Genomic DNA, 12,019 nt, shown 5'->3' with positions numbered 1-12,019 from the left:
GGAACTTATCCTGTGCTTCTGGGAAACAACCGAGGAAAGAACTCGCGAGGCACAAGCGCCCTACGCGAAAGGAAATTTCACCGGCCGGTGACTGGCGTATTCACCGGACCGAACATCGTTCAAAGCTGCAGAACAGACGGCAGAGGAAAAAAGAAGCTTCTTTTCGAGCAACGGATTGAACGTTCTACCGGAATTTTTTTTAAAAGAAAAAAAGTTCTACCGGCCCTACCGAGAACCAACACGTCAACAAGAGAATTTCCTTCCACTCGGCCTCAAGATTAAAAAAAAAGAAGCTAAGTGAACGAAAGGAGAAACACGTCTCCCTCGTAGTCCTCCCCCTCAAATTTCTTAGTATTTGAAGGTGCATTAAGTTGACCGCGGTCCGGGCTACTTCTACCATTACCAGACAAGTAAGTAATCAAAGAATGCAGCGACATTGAATTGCAGGGCTGGTTTTCTTAGTAAGGGGATAAAAGTATAAAACTAAAAGGAACAATTTCACAGGAGGCTCCAAAGCATTTAACAGGAATTCTGCAAAGCACATCATCTAAGGACTTTATGCATAATCATGTCCGTACAAAACGCCTCTGGGAGTTTCCAATTCCAGACACCCCCAAACTTATTGTTCTACTTTGCAAGCATATGAATATGCTTCAAGGAAATATGCTTAGAGTAACTCAGGGAATCAAACTGATAGATTGAACATCCTGCAAAACTCTACCTTTGGCTGAATCAACCACGACACTCGGCAATGAGATTCAATGGTACAATTCGATCATGGAACATCTCAACCTCCCAACCCCCAACACAAAGAAGTATGGATTCACCTCCCAAACCCCAACACAAAAAAGAATGGATAGCATCAGTTTCACCTAACTTATCACCTACCAAACATGGCAACGGGAGAATTCAATTCAATCGATAACAGGGAAGATGAACCCAACTATGCTGAGGCCTCAGCAGAATTCTCAGGCTTGTCTGTGTCCATTTGCTCCCCGGAGGCCTCCTGCGCACCTCCCTCACTTGCCAGCTCACCAGTTGCACCTGCACCGTTTTGTTGCTGCTCTGGTGTTTGAGGCTCCGGTGCTTGGGTTTCAGGCTGCGGCGGTGGAGTCTGTGGTGGAGTCTGCGGCTTCGGAGCTGGCTTAGGTTTTGTCATGATCGGTTTGCAGAACCTGTAAAACAAGGTTTCAGAACCAAATCAATTACACTATCATACTCAGATTTATGTGAGAGCTAGTATCTTTGACAACGAACCTGTCAAGTGTTTCAGCTTTCTTTTTCACATCTGATACAAGAAGCACAGGGTTAGCGAACTTTGGCAGAGCATCCTGCTGTTGCTTTCTCTCTCTTAGCCAGTTCTCTGCCTCCGAGCACTCATTGATGACCTGTGTTAAAAAAAACAATTAGCAACCAACAGTAGGATTTGACTTACAACCAATTGATTACACAATTATAGAATGTAAAAGACATCTGTAGTGTGTACATGTAACAGGTGGAGTCTAGCACAGCACAACTATGATCAAGGGATTCATGAGATGGAACATCACCACTGACCGACCTTTTGTTTCTCCGATATATCAATGTGCTCAAACTTTTGGTCATTAGACAAAGCAGCCTCTCTGAAACTGTTGATGCAGTATACCAGTTGGTCAACAGCAGAACCTCTCTCTGTCCACTCTTTGTACCGTGCCTCAATAGGATCACCAATCTGCAGTCGAATAAATGTTTGAATTAATAAAACGCATAAAACATGCAATAAAGAAGACCAAACAAGAGGCAGACAAATTAGCAAACAGTGCAGTGAATCAACCTTTTTAAGTTCTTCCAGTTTAGCAATATAGACCCCCTTTGTCTCATCCTCACCATCTTCGTACAACCAATCTTCAACCTCCTGAAGCCTAGCAATCAGCCCTTCCTTCTCTTCTGGTGTGACAAAATCGTTGTACTTGTCGTAGAGCTAAATACAGGAAAAAACACAATTACATACCACTTAAGACAAGACGAAGACCATCAGGGAATTCATCGCAATATACCTTGTTACGCATGTCATAGACATAAGCCTCCACAGCATTTTTCTTCTCCTTGGTTTCTTCCATTACTCTGTCCTGAAGAGCCATCTCATACTCCTTCTCTACAGCTTTTTCCAGTTCAGCAGCGGGCAATGCACCATAGACTAACTCATGGACTGGAACATCAGTTTTCTTAACTTTCTTTTTCGATGGCTCAACCTAAAGTAAATAAAGTAAATTAAGAAATGATTAGTCCTAGCATACAACCCAAACACATTCAAGAATACATACCAGCATCTAACTTGCTTAAAAAAACAATATTGTAACACACATGAAAGGAACAAGGATGTCGGCCTATAAATTAACCTTTTTCTAAAACGCCTTAACATAATTTCTGAATTGACAGCAAGGGCCAATTATGGGAACTCAAATGTAATACTCAAAATAAATAAATATACCAGCATGCTGCAAAATAAAAAAGCATGCATGTGCACTAGTCCTAAAGTTTGTTGACAGTATACGACACCTTTGCATCAGTTTCCATCGGGACAGATTTTTCCTCAAGATCTTGTGCTCCATTCTCAGCTGTAGTAGCACCCTTAGTGGTATCAGCACTTTTAGGCTCCAGCATATTCACATCCGTTCCAGAAGAAGGATCACTTGGTGCATCATCTGTGTCCATCTTTGTAGCATCCTTCAGAGCTTCATTCACAGATGAAACTAGAACTTCGACATCCTCCTCCAGCATCTGCATGCAGAAATCAAATACAGAAAAATGTTACAAAAACACTAGACCTATGGAGCTATTCCAGACGAGATTGTACAAATACCTAGTCTTGTAACTTACCATTGCTGAGTCAATTGTGACGATCCCATGGATGTTGAGACGAACTTTAACTTTCAGTTTGGCCTTCTCACCTTTGGAGGGCTGGAAAGGGCCAATCTGCAGAGTTCAGCGCATCATAGCAGATCAGCAACTATTATACTGGCAAGGGACAGAACATCATACTTGAGATGAACAGCACAATCAAAACTATTGAATAACATAAACATTAAGGCATTGCTTACTGTGTAAGTGCTTATTTTTTGTGGAATTTGTGAGTCACCCGTGTCAATGTACAAAACATCAACTTCAAATGTACTTGATCTATAGAAGGTCAGAGCTTTAACGCTAGGAATAGCATTCCCCTTTGGGAATACAACAGTATGCTGGGGTGCACTGTTCTGGGAGTCTGACTTCCATGACAATGCGATTGAGAAAGGAAACCCATCATTAACCTGCAAAAATGTCAATTCAGCATCATAACTAGATATACAGGGCATAATAGCACATGTCATAAACTAATCTTTGATTCAAAACTGTATTACGATCATTTATGTTCAAAAGTTCAGGAAAATAAGAAGCGAGAATGTCACATGGATACACCATAACTAATGCACAGGGTGTTCTATAGCAATAGGGCATATAAGGGAAATGAAATGAACTTAGTCACCTAAATCAGTAGTTTTTTTTTTTGAAACGCCCAAATTGAGCAGTTCTCCCATTAAAGGCTTAAAGAACATTCTCAATAGCATTTTAACCAAACAGTTGATTGAGCAACAAAATAATTCTCTTTGCTAGATACTACCAAAAAAGGTCAACACACCAAATGCTATCACCAAACTTTCAAGTAATAAATATCCAGATCGCAAAAAGCAGATTTCAAAGGATGAATACAGTACTGAAAGGAAATAAGTGATGATTGACACGTAAGGCAACGTATAATTATTGCTGTGCCCATTACAATGAATAAAGCATATAAATTACAGGCTTATCATATATACGACTAGTACGGCTACAATCCAACCAATAGATTACACAAAATGTGCAAAAGAGCTTATGAGTATTACCTGAAATTCCCGCACTTTAAAAGTGGGGCTGAGAATAGCACACTGAAGAGCACATCCTCGTGCAACACACTCACTAGCATTCATGGTCCTCCTTGGTTCCTTCCCAAAAAATTCTGTAATTATCTTGATTATGGCTGGAACACGAGAACCAGATCCTACAACTTCAACAAAGTGCACACTTTCTGTTGTCAAACCAGCTTCAGCCAGTGCCTTCTCCAATGGCCCCTTCACACGTTCCAGCACTGGGGCACTAATCTGTTCAGACTCCTCCCTCTTGATGAACCCCCGCACATCCTTCTCGTCCATCAAACACTCTATATTCAGTGGTGCCTCAGGGTTGGCGCTGAGCACCTTCTTCAGCTTCTCACACGCTACACGCAATCTAAGGCATGCGCGGGCATTCTGGTACACATCAATCTTATACTCCTCTTTGAACTTGGCCGCAAAGTGCTTAAAGAGGGCCTCATCAAAGTCCCTCCCACCAAGCGAACGGTCATATGCATGCGACAACATCTTGAGCTGTCCCTTCCTGTAACCGACAATGCTGACCTGCATGCTACCATGACCGACATCAACAAATGCGACGTTGAGCTGGTCATGCTCTGGGAGATCAGTCTTGTAAATACCATAAGCCAATGCTGTGGCAGTTGTCTCATGGAATAACCGCAATGGCCGGAGGCCTGCAATAGTAGCCGCATCAAGGACAGCCCTGCGCTGCAAGTCACTGAAGTACACAGGGATGCCGATGCAGCAGTCAACAACTGCAGCCTTCAGGTTTCCCTCAGCAATGCCCTTCAGATTCGACAGCACCATGGCAAGCAGCTGGGTGGGGGTGAACGTCCGCTCCTCGCCCAGGAACCGCACATGGACCAGGGGAAACCCGTCGGGACCCTCCGTGACACGGAACGGGAAGGAGGCAAGATCACTCTGCAGCTCATGGTCAGAGAACTTGCGGCCTAGCAATCGCTTGATCTGCGAGATTGAGTTCTTGGGGTTCATGGTAGAGGACGCGGCGCCGGCAGTGCCGATGAACCGCTGCTTGTCCCGAAGCAGACAATGGCTGGGGTCTCCCGCTTGGACTCCTCGTTGAGGACCACATCGATGCCGCGCTGCCGCGCGACGGCGACGATGCAACTCTCATTGCCAAGGTCGAACCCCACCACGCTCATCGTCGATTCGCCCTCAGCTAAAGACCAGTACAGGCTAGATCTGGATCACAATCAAACCCGGCAAACAGCACCGAGATCTACGAGTTAAGCGCAGCAGCAAAATAACAGTCTCAGCATGTGAACCCCATCACCCCGAAACAAAAGAACTCAAAAATCATCGATTCCACCCGAAAGCGCCACAAAACCCGATCTAAAACCCACTAGCCCAAACCTCCGCAAAATCCCGAGATCACAGTCTAGCCTCCCAAAAACACAGGCGAAAACTCTACCACGTGATTCATTCCACAACGCTCAGGGAGAGAGAGAAAAAAAAGAACAGTCCGATGCCCAAAACCCAGGGGTCGATCGAGCACACAGGCATCGGCATCCAACCATAACATGGCGCGCTGGGTGGGTGGGTGGGGGGGAGGGGGGGGGCGAGAGAGAGAGAGAGAGGCGGAGGAATCGGATCGTACCTGCGGCGGGGCGGGGGCAAGGCCTCCGGAAGCTCGCTCGTAGCAGCGGCGCCCCGTCTTCTCGCTTCGTCGTCGTCTCCACAAAGCGCTTTCGCGAGCAGACGGGAGGCGGCGATATATCGGGGGCTTGGTCCTCTGGGTCGGGGGGCGGTGCGCCGTGGTGTGGCCGTGAACTCTCTCTACTAGGGCTCCAAGAGATCTTGTTCGGCCTGACGTGTGGGCCCCAGGTCGCAGGTGCAGAGCACATCAGAACGTTCTGGGCTCTTCTGGACTCTTCCGTATAACAATGAGGTCAGGTCACGTCGGATTTGTCGGGAAAATGCTTAGACCTATGCACCGTTTAGAATTTTTGAAATAAATTTTTTTATCACATTTAAAATATTAAACATAGACTAATCATAAAACTAATTACATAACTCGTCTATAAACTACGAGACGAATCTAATAAGTCCAATTAATTTGTCATTAGTATATGTTTACTGTATCTGTACTGTAGCAATTTAGTGTTTAATCTCGACCTAATTAGATTTATTAGATTCATCTCGCGAAGCAAACTGTGCAATTAATTTTTTATTTCGTCTAGATTTAATTCTCCATGCAGGCGTCGTAACATTCTTTTGGAATTTTGAATCAAAACAAGCATTACTCCCTTGCTCCCAAAATAAATGCAATTCTAGGATGTAGCACGCAAGCCAATGCTATGTATAAAATTAATAAAATATCTTTTGTCTTACGTGATGAGTGGATGGGGTGTTAGTTGTCTTTTGCAAGAATATTCCGTAAATTGTTTTGTTTTTTGTCAAAATTAGCATTCTTTGTGGGACAAATTTTAAACTCTAAATTGGCTGTAATTTATCACATTGATTTGTGAAAAAATGTGTGCTTAGGCCGTCGTCGTGACTGGGGACATGCATGTAGAAACGTGAAAGGAGTAGACACTACATGAAAATCTTATTGGTAATTTATGTGGCTCGTTACCAAAAATATTAAAGATAACAGACGTTAATGACGTCCTACCAATGAGTTTACGTATGTTACCTATAAGACCTCCAAAACGCAGCTCAGTCTTATTAGTAACGGGCGTTAATTAATATCTGTTACCTTCAATATCTGTGGTAACGGGGCATTGAATGCCCGTTACCATTCCCGGACTCGAATTTTGATTTCAATTCCGTTAACTTTTCTGTCACATCCGCCCACACCACCCCCACCGGCCCCGCTCGTGTCTGCCCCCTCTCTCCCTCTCGCTCTCGCAGACTCGCTCCCTCTCGCTCTCCCTACGCCGTTGCGACCCTCGCCCTCCTCCCCTCTGCCTCCGCCGGCCTCCCCTTCCCTTCCCCGGCGAGGCGGCCTCCGCCGGCCTCCCCCTCCCTTCCTCCCTGGCCCTCCTCCCCGTCGGATCTCGGGTCACGCCGCCATAGGGATCTGGGAGCCGTGTGGGGCAGCGCCGCCGCATCCGCCGCCATGGGGAACTGCGAGCCGTGCGGGGCCGCGCCACCACACCCACCATCATTGAGGCAACGCCGCCGCACCCATCGCTGAGCGGATCTGTGAGCCGTCAGGGGCTGAGTCAGACACGTGCGCGAGGAAGTTGAGCGAGCCGTGGTTTCGGAGGCATCGACAGCAACAGGGGTATGTGATTATGGTTAAGACAATAAAAAGGAGAAGAGACAAGAGAAACAGAAGAAAAGAATGAAGGAAAGAGAAACTAGGTCAAATTCAGTCAAACTTCATCGAAATTTGAAAAATTTGGGAACCTTGGAAGTCAAACTCTCTGTAGAGTATCAAACAGCATATTTCAACACATACATCCAAATTTTAAGTTTGGAATTCAAATTTCATAAGAAATAAGTTGAATATGAGAGGTCATATGAAATGTTAAACATTACTATTTAGAAATATTCAACAGCTCACAGTTTGAAATATTGCGAGTCAAGTCAATTATTGGTTAACATGAGGATATAATTCAATGTTGGTACTGTGCAGTGGAACTATAGTTGAAGAGTTTGGAGGATGATATATGTATATTTGAGGTGCTCAAAGTTTGAAAGAAATACTGAGTCAGCCCAGCGCTTGAATGTTTCAAAGTCTGGAATTAAAGTGAAAATGGTCACTTTTGGAGCCAAACAAGGTGACATTGCATGCAGTCTCTTTTGAATGAGAAGTGCCCCACTTCGAAGATGGTAGAATGAGCTATGCGAAAATGTCACTTGTTTTCATGAAAAAGTTTAACAAGCTAGTAAAATTTGAATTCAAAAAGAGGTAGTTTGAAAGAGCTTTGTTGAGTATTCAGAAAAACAGTTTGAGCACTATCAGTTCAGAGCAATAATTGGATAGGTTAGAGTCCAAACCAGCAAAAGTGCCTGAAACTTGTAGAGAATTGTCAAACCTAAAACTTTGCTTCTTGGAGATTTTGACATTTCAGTGGAAGAATTTGGAGAAAAATGCACTGCAAGAATCAGTTTCAGAAACATTCAATTTTAAGTCTGCAAACAGCAGTAGTCAGAGCTCTTTTTGAACGAGTTAGAGCTGGATTCAAGAAAAGTGCATGGCATGAAAAAGGTAGATGGATGAACCATATGAAACTTTTATTTGGGCCTATTTCCATGTTCAGTGATGAAATATGGAGATCTTTGGCTTCCAATCAGCAGGTTTGGGGCTGTTTGACTGAACAACCCTGAAACTGTTTCAAACCGACCTGTTCAAGCCTGTTTTTGGATGGGTTAGAGGCTAAATAAAAGGATGTTCCTGAAACATAAATTATATATAGATGTAACAGCTACAACTTTGGTTTTATACGATCGCATAGTTTGGTAACAGAATTTGGAGATCCTTGGACCCAAAAATGGTTGGTTGGAACGAGAGTGCTGAACACTCTGAAATTTTGCATGTACCTGATCTGTTTGAGGTGGATTTTGAAGAGGTTATAGATAGAATCAGAGAAAGTTCATAACACGAAAGTTTTAGAGTATTGTTCCATCTATAATTTCTATTTGGTAATATTTAAAAGTTTATACACAAAATCTGGAGATACATGGCTGAAAAGACCCGGGTTCAGGGAGAACAAATGCAGAAATTTAGCGGTTCAGAATTCTACAGTGAATGTTTGAGTTTATCCTCTCCCGAGCGCCGGTGAATGATTTTGGCGGTAAGTTTCAAAGCATATACGTGGCAGACATGTATGCGAACAACGTGGAAGCAAGCAAGCAGGAGCTGGAGGATGTGGAGGCGGTGAAAATTTGGATAAGTGCTGCCTTGAGAGGGTTCATCGCTGTCCACGGTCAGTTCATTTCCCCTCACACCGAGCTCCCTGTTCTTGCCAAATTCATCGTGCTCACTCGATCTCTGTCCAATTTCTCGCACACACATCACCAGCAGCCCTCCCTCGACCGATTTGAGGAGGTTCTAGCCCCTGCCTCCGACCACCGCCGCTGCAGCGCCGTCACCATCTTTGTTCCTGTCCGTTGTCGAGCAGAGAGGTCGGGTCGCCGGTGAGCTCTAGGTTCCCAACGTTTTTTTTATGGCGGTTCCCAACGTTTTGGTCGTGTTTAGAGTATCTAGGAGAGGGAATAAGGAGCGAGGTGGCCGGAACGGTTGGGCGCCATCGTGGCCGAGCTTGGCCAGGGGCGTCGCTGTGGAGTAGGGTGCTCCGGCCATTTCTGGCTCAGCTGAGGGTCGTGGCGTGCTCCTTGGGAGGTTTTAGTGCTAGTTGAGCGGCTAGTGGGGGTCTGGGACGCTCGGAGCGGCCGGCCGCCACACGCCGTCGCTGTGCTCCCGCCGGCGAGCGTTTCCTCGCCGGGATGGGGCAGGGCCGAGGGGATGTTGTGGGGGGCTCGGGTGGTGCAGGAAGTTGATGAGGAGGCGGTGGGGCAGGGCCAGCCTCCGGCGAGCTCGCCGCCGGCGGGCTGCCTGGGCGCCGCCCTCACCTGCTCCAAGGGAAAGAACAGGGGAGCCAAGGAAGGAAGAAGGGGGCTAGGTGAGAGAAGAAAAGAAAGTGTAGGGGGGTTTGTGTAAATAGTTTAGATTAATTTTGTTTGTTGTGTTAAAAGTGTTTGTTTATCCAAAATTAGTGAACTAAATATTGTTAGTCTTCTAAAAATATTATTTATGATTTAAAAATATAAAGACCTTAGGTTGTGAATAAGAATTTCTATTTATTTAATTCCTTTATTCATAAAGGACTTTAAATAAATGTTTAAATCCTTATTTCTTTTGAAAATAAAATTTGTATAATTCTTAATTGTTTAATAGAAATAATTAGGTATAATAAGAAATAGAAAATTAAGTTTTTTTATTAAATATAATTATTCAAATGACCCTAATTAATTATTTAAAATATGTTTAGGGTTTAAACAATCAGGATAAAGTATGGTTGGGGTTTATAACTTATAAGTGTGTTTAGGTGACCTTATAAAGGTATAAGTTGTAATTCAATTCTTCAAAATGATTTGCATTCATGTACTAACATTGCATCTCATTACGACTAGAACCGAAAGTCGCGAACGTCAGCATTGAGTACATCGAACGGCCATCCGAAGGTCCTATCAGAGAAGAAGAAGTGATCGTAGTTGAGCACGAACCAGAGCCGTCCATTGAGATTGCACCTTCCGACATTGGTCAAGGCAAGCACCGGAGCATCTACACCTACTAATTTCCTAATTATTATAGTTATTTCATGTTATTGCATGTGAATGCTTAAAGTCTAGGAGTTGCTTGAAACTCATTTGATGCATGAAAAATATCAGAGCATCGATTCAGGCTCAAATGGACTAAGTGTAGCCCAAGAACCGAAGCAAGACCACTCAAGACAAGCTCTACCTCGGTGTTCAGACAAGGAGAGGCCCAGGACAACCCAACAGTCGAAGCTGGGGGTTGTTGGTGGCCATGGGCCGTCAGCCGACCACCCTGGTCGGCCGACCAGCCCATGGGCCCCACCGCCTTATCTCAACTACGTGGCACTCCCTCATTGGCTCCTCATGTCGGTTCTGCAAGGAAGAGGTCGTGGCTCCCTCCTATAAATACAAGGGAAGGGGGTAGAGAATGAACACACACGCGCACACGCACGCACACACACACACACACTCACCTCTCTCACTTCTCTTCTCAAGTTCATCTTGTAGTCTATAGGTTTAGTGGAGTTTAGGAGAAGTCTAGGAGTCATCGAGTCCCCGGAGTTGCTCGGTGGTTCATCTCTAGTTCTCTCTTGTAATATTCGGTTGTTTGTAATAGAATTAGACTATGGTTACCGATATCTGCTCGAAGTATGTTCTGAGTTATCGAATATATGCTTCTTGATCTGGTTGCGTTATTATACGATGCTTGCATTGCATGTTCTCCCTATGCTTGCGATGGTTAACATATTGGCCTTAGAACTCTGTCAACTACTCCAGTATTCGTATATTTTCTCTAATATGATGTCTGTCCATCCGGAGGATGGGGGCTCCGCGCGGGATACTAGAGTATCGCTTACTTGTGTAGACATGGTGTCTAGATTAGCTAAGTGTTGCTGGATGTTAACATTTCCCACGATTTATAGAGGTAGCCAGCAGGTGGTGACAGCCCTGTTCGATCCCTAGTAATCCTCCACATTAGGATTGGGGGTAGGAGGTACATAAAGCCGCCGGGGTGTACGGGCTCCTCTCGTTGCTTCAATAGCAGTCTCCCGGTTGTATAGTTTAATCTCTGACGATCTAACCATAAGATAGCATAGATATAGCTAGCCTAACACAGTTGACTCGATCTCTAACTTCTGCTTTGCTCCCGGCCTATAGCATCTTTTTTTATTTATTTATCTTGAGAGTAGTTGTGTGTGTGTCACAGTACCTCCTACCATGTTATTTATCTTACCTCTGTTTATGCAATTGAATATATAATCTAGATAAAGTTCATCAACTAGTCTATATACCTTCATTCACCGCCTTCCTTGTGGAAATAGAAATGACCCCCCGGTACACTCCCGGGTAAGATGCTATAGTGGTATTCAGTGCGCTTGCAGATTTATTTGTGATTCATGAAAAACCTGCCACCCCCATTGGCGTCTGCGGGCGTCATCACTGTTCCCCAGTGGTGAACGTTGGTAGGCGCCAACAATGCATAATCAGTGATATCGATTCACTAGTAGAAATAACAACATCCATGACGTTTTCCGGTATGACGTTTTTTGAATTTTGTCATAGAATAAATTGCATCTATGACGAAAATTCGAGGCTCGTCATAGACCCTCGGCAGCATCCCTCGAACAGTGCTCAACCGCGATGGAAGTAAAAATGCGTCACGTGAAAATATGAATTTCGTCATAGTTCATCGCCAAAACCATCAGCCCCTACGGAATTATGACAAAAGTAAAATGCGCGTCACAAAATAACATGTCATATCGTCACAAAACAGTGTGTCCTCAACTCTTCATACCTGTGATGGCCGCAACACAGACCTACCTATTTTATTATTATGAGAGAACATGGGACCTACTTGTCAGATTTATAGGAAAGTAGGA

At 44.4% G+C, this 12,019-nt stretch overlaps 1 long non-coding RNA gene and 1 pseudogene across 2 annotated transcripts; one reads left to right on the top strand and one right to left on the bottom strand.

Annotated features, from left to right (window-relative positions):
- Positions 1-518: 518 nt before the first annotated feature.
- Positions 519-5,689, bottom strand: LOC120651338 (annotated as a pseudogene). The gene is made up of 10 exons (XR_005666126.1): positions 5,528-5,689; positions 3,903-5,130; positions 3,081-3,290; positions 2,860-2,955; positions 2,539-2,760; positions 2,037-2,231; positions 1,814-1,960; positions 1,562-1,711; positions 1,258-1,388; positions 519-1,175 (listed from the first exon to the last, which is right to left on the bottom strand). The product of XR_005666126.1 is annotated as a heat shock 70 kDa protein 15-like (transcript).
- Positions 5,690-8,740: 3,051 nt separating this feature from the next.
- LOC120651337 lies at positions 8,741-10,245 on the top strand. Its single transcript, XR_005666125.1, has 2 exons — positions 8,741-9,017; positions 10,014-10,245. It is a non-coding gene; the product is annotated as an uncharacterized LOC120651337 (long non-coding RNA).
- Positions 10,246-12,019: the final 1,774 nt, after the last annotated feature.

Source organism: Panicum virgatum, chromosome 9K, assembly GCF_016808335.1.
Source record: "Panicum virgatum strain AP13 chromosome 9K, P.virgatum_v5, whole genome shotgun sequence".
In the NCBI taxonomy this organism is placed as follows: Eukaryota; Viridiplantae; Streptophyta; class Magnoliopsida; order Poales; family Poaceae; genus Panicum; species Panicum virgatum.
The sequence above is the reverse complement of the archived record's forward strand: the minus strand, read 5'-3'. Positions and strand labels throughout refer to the sequence as shown.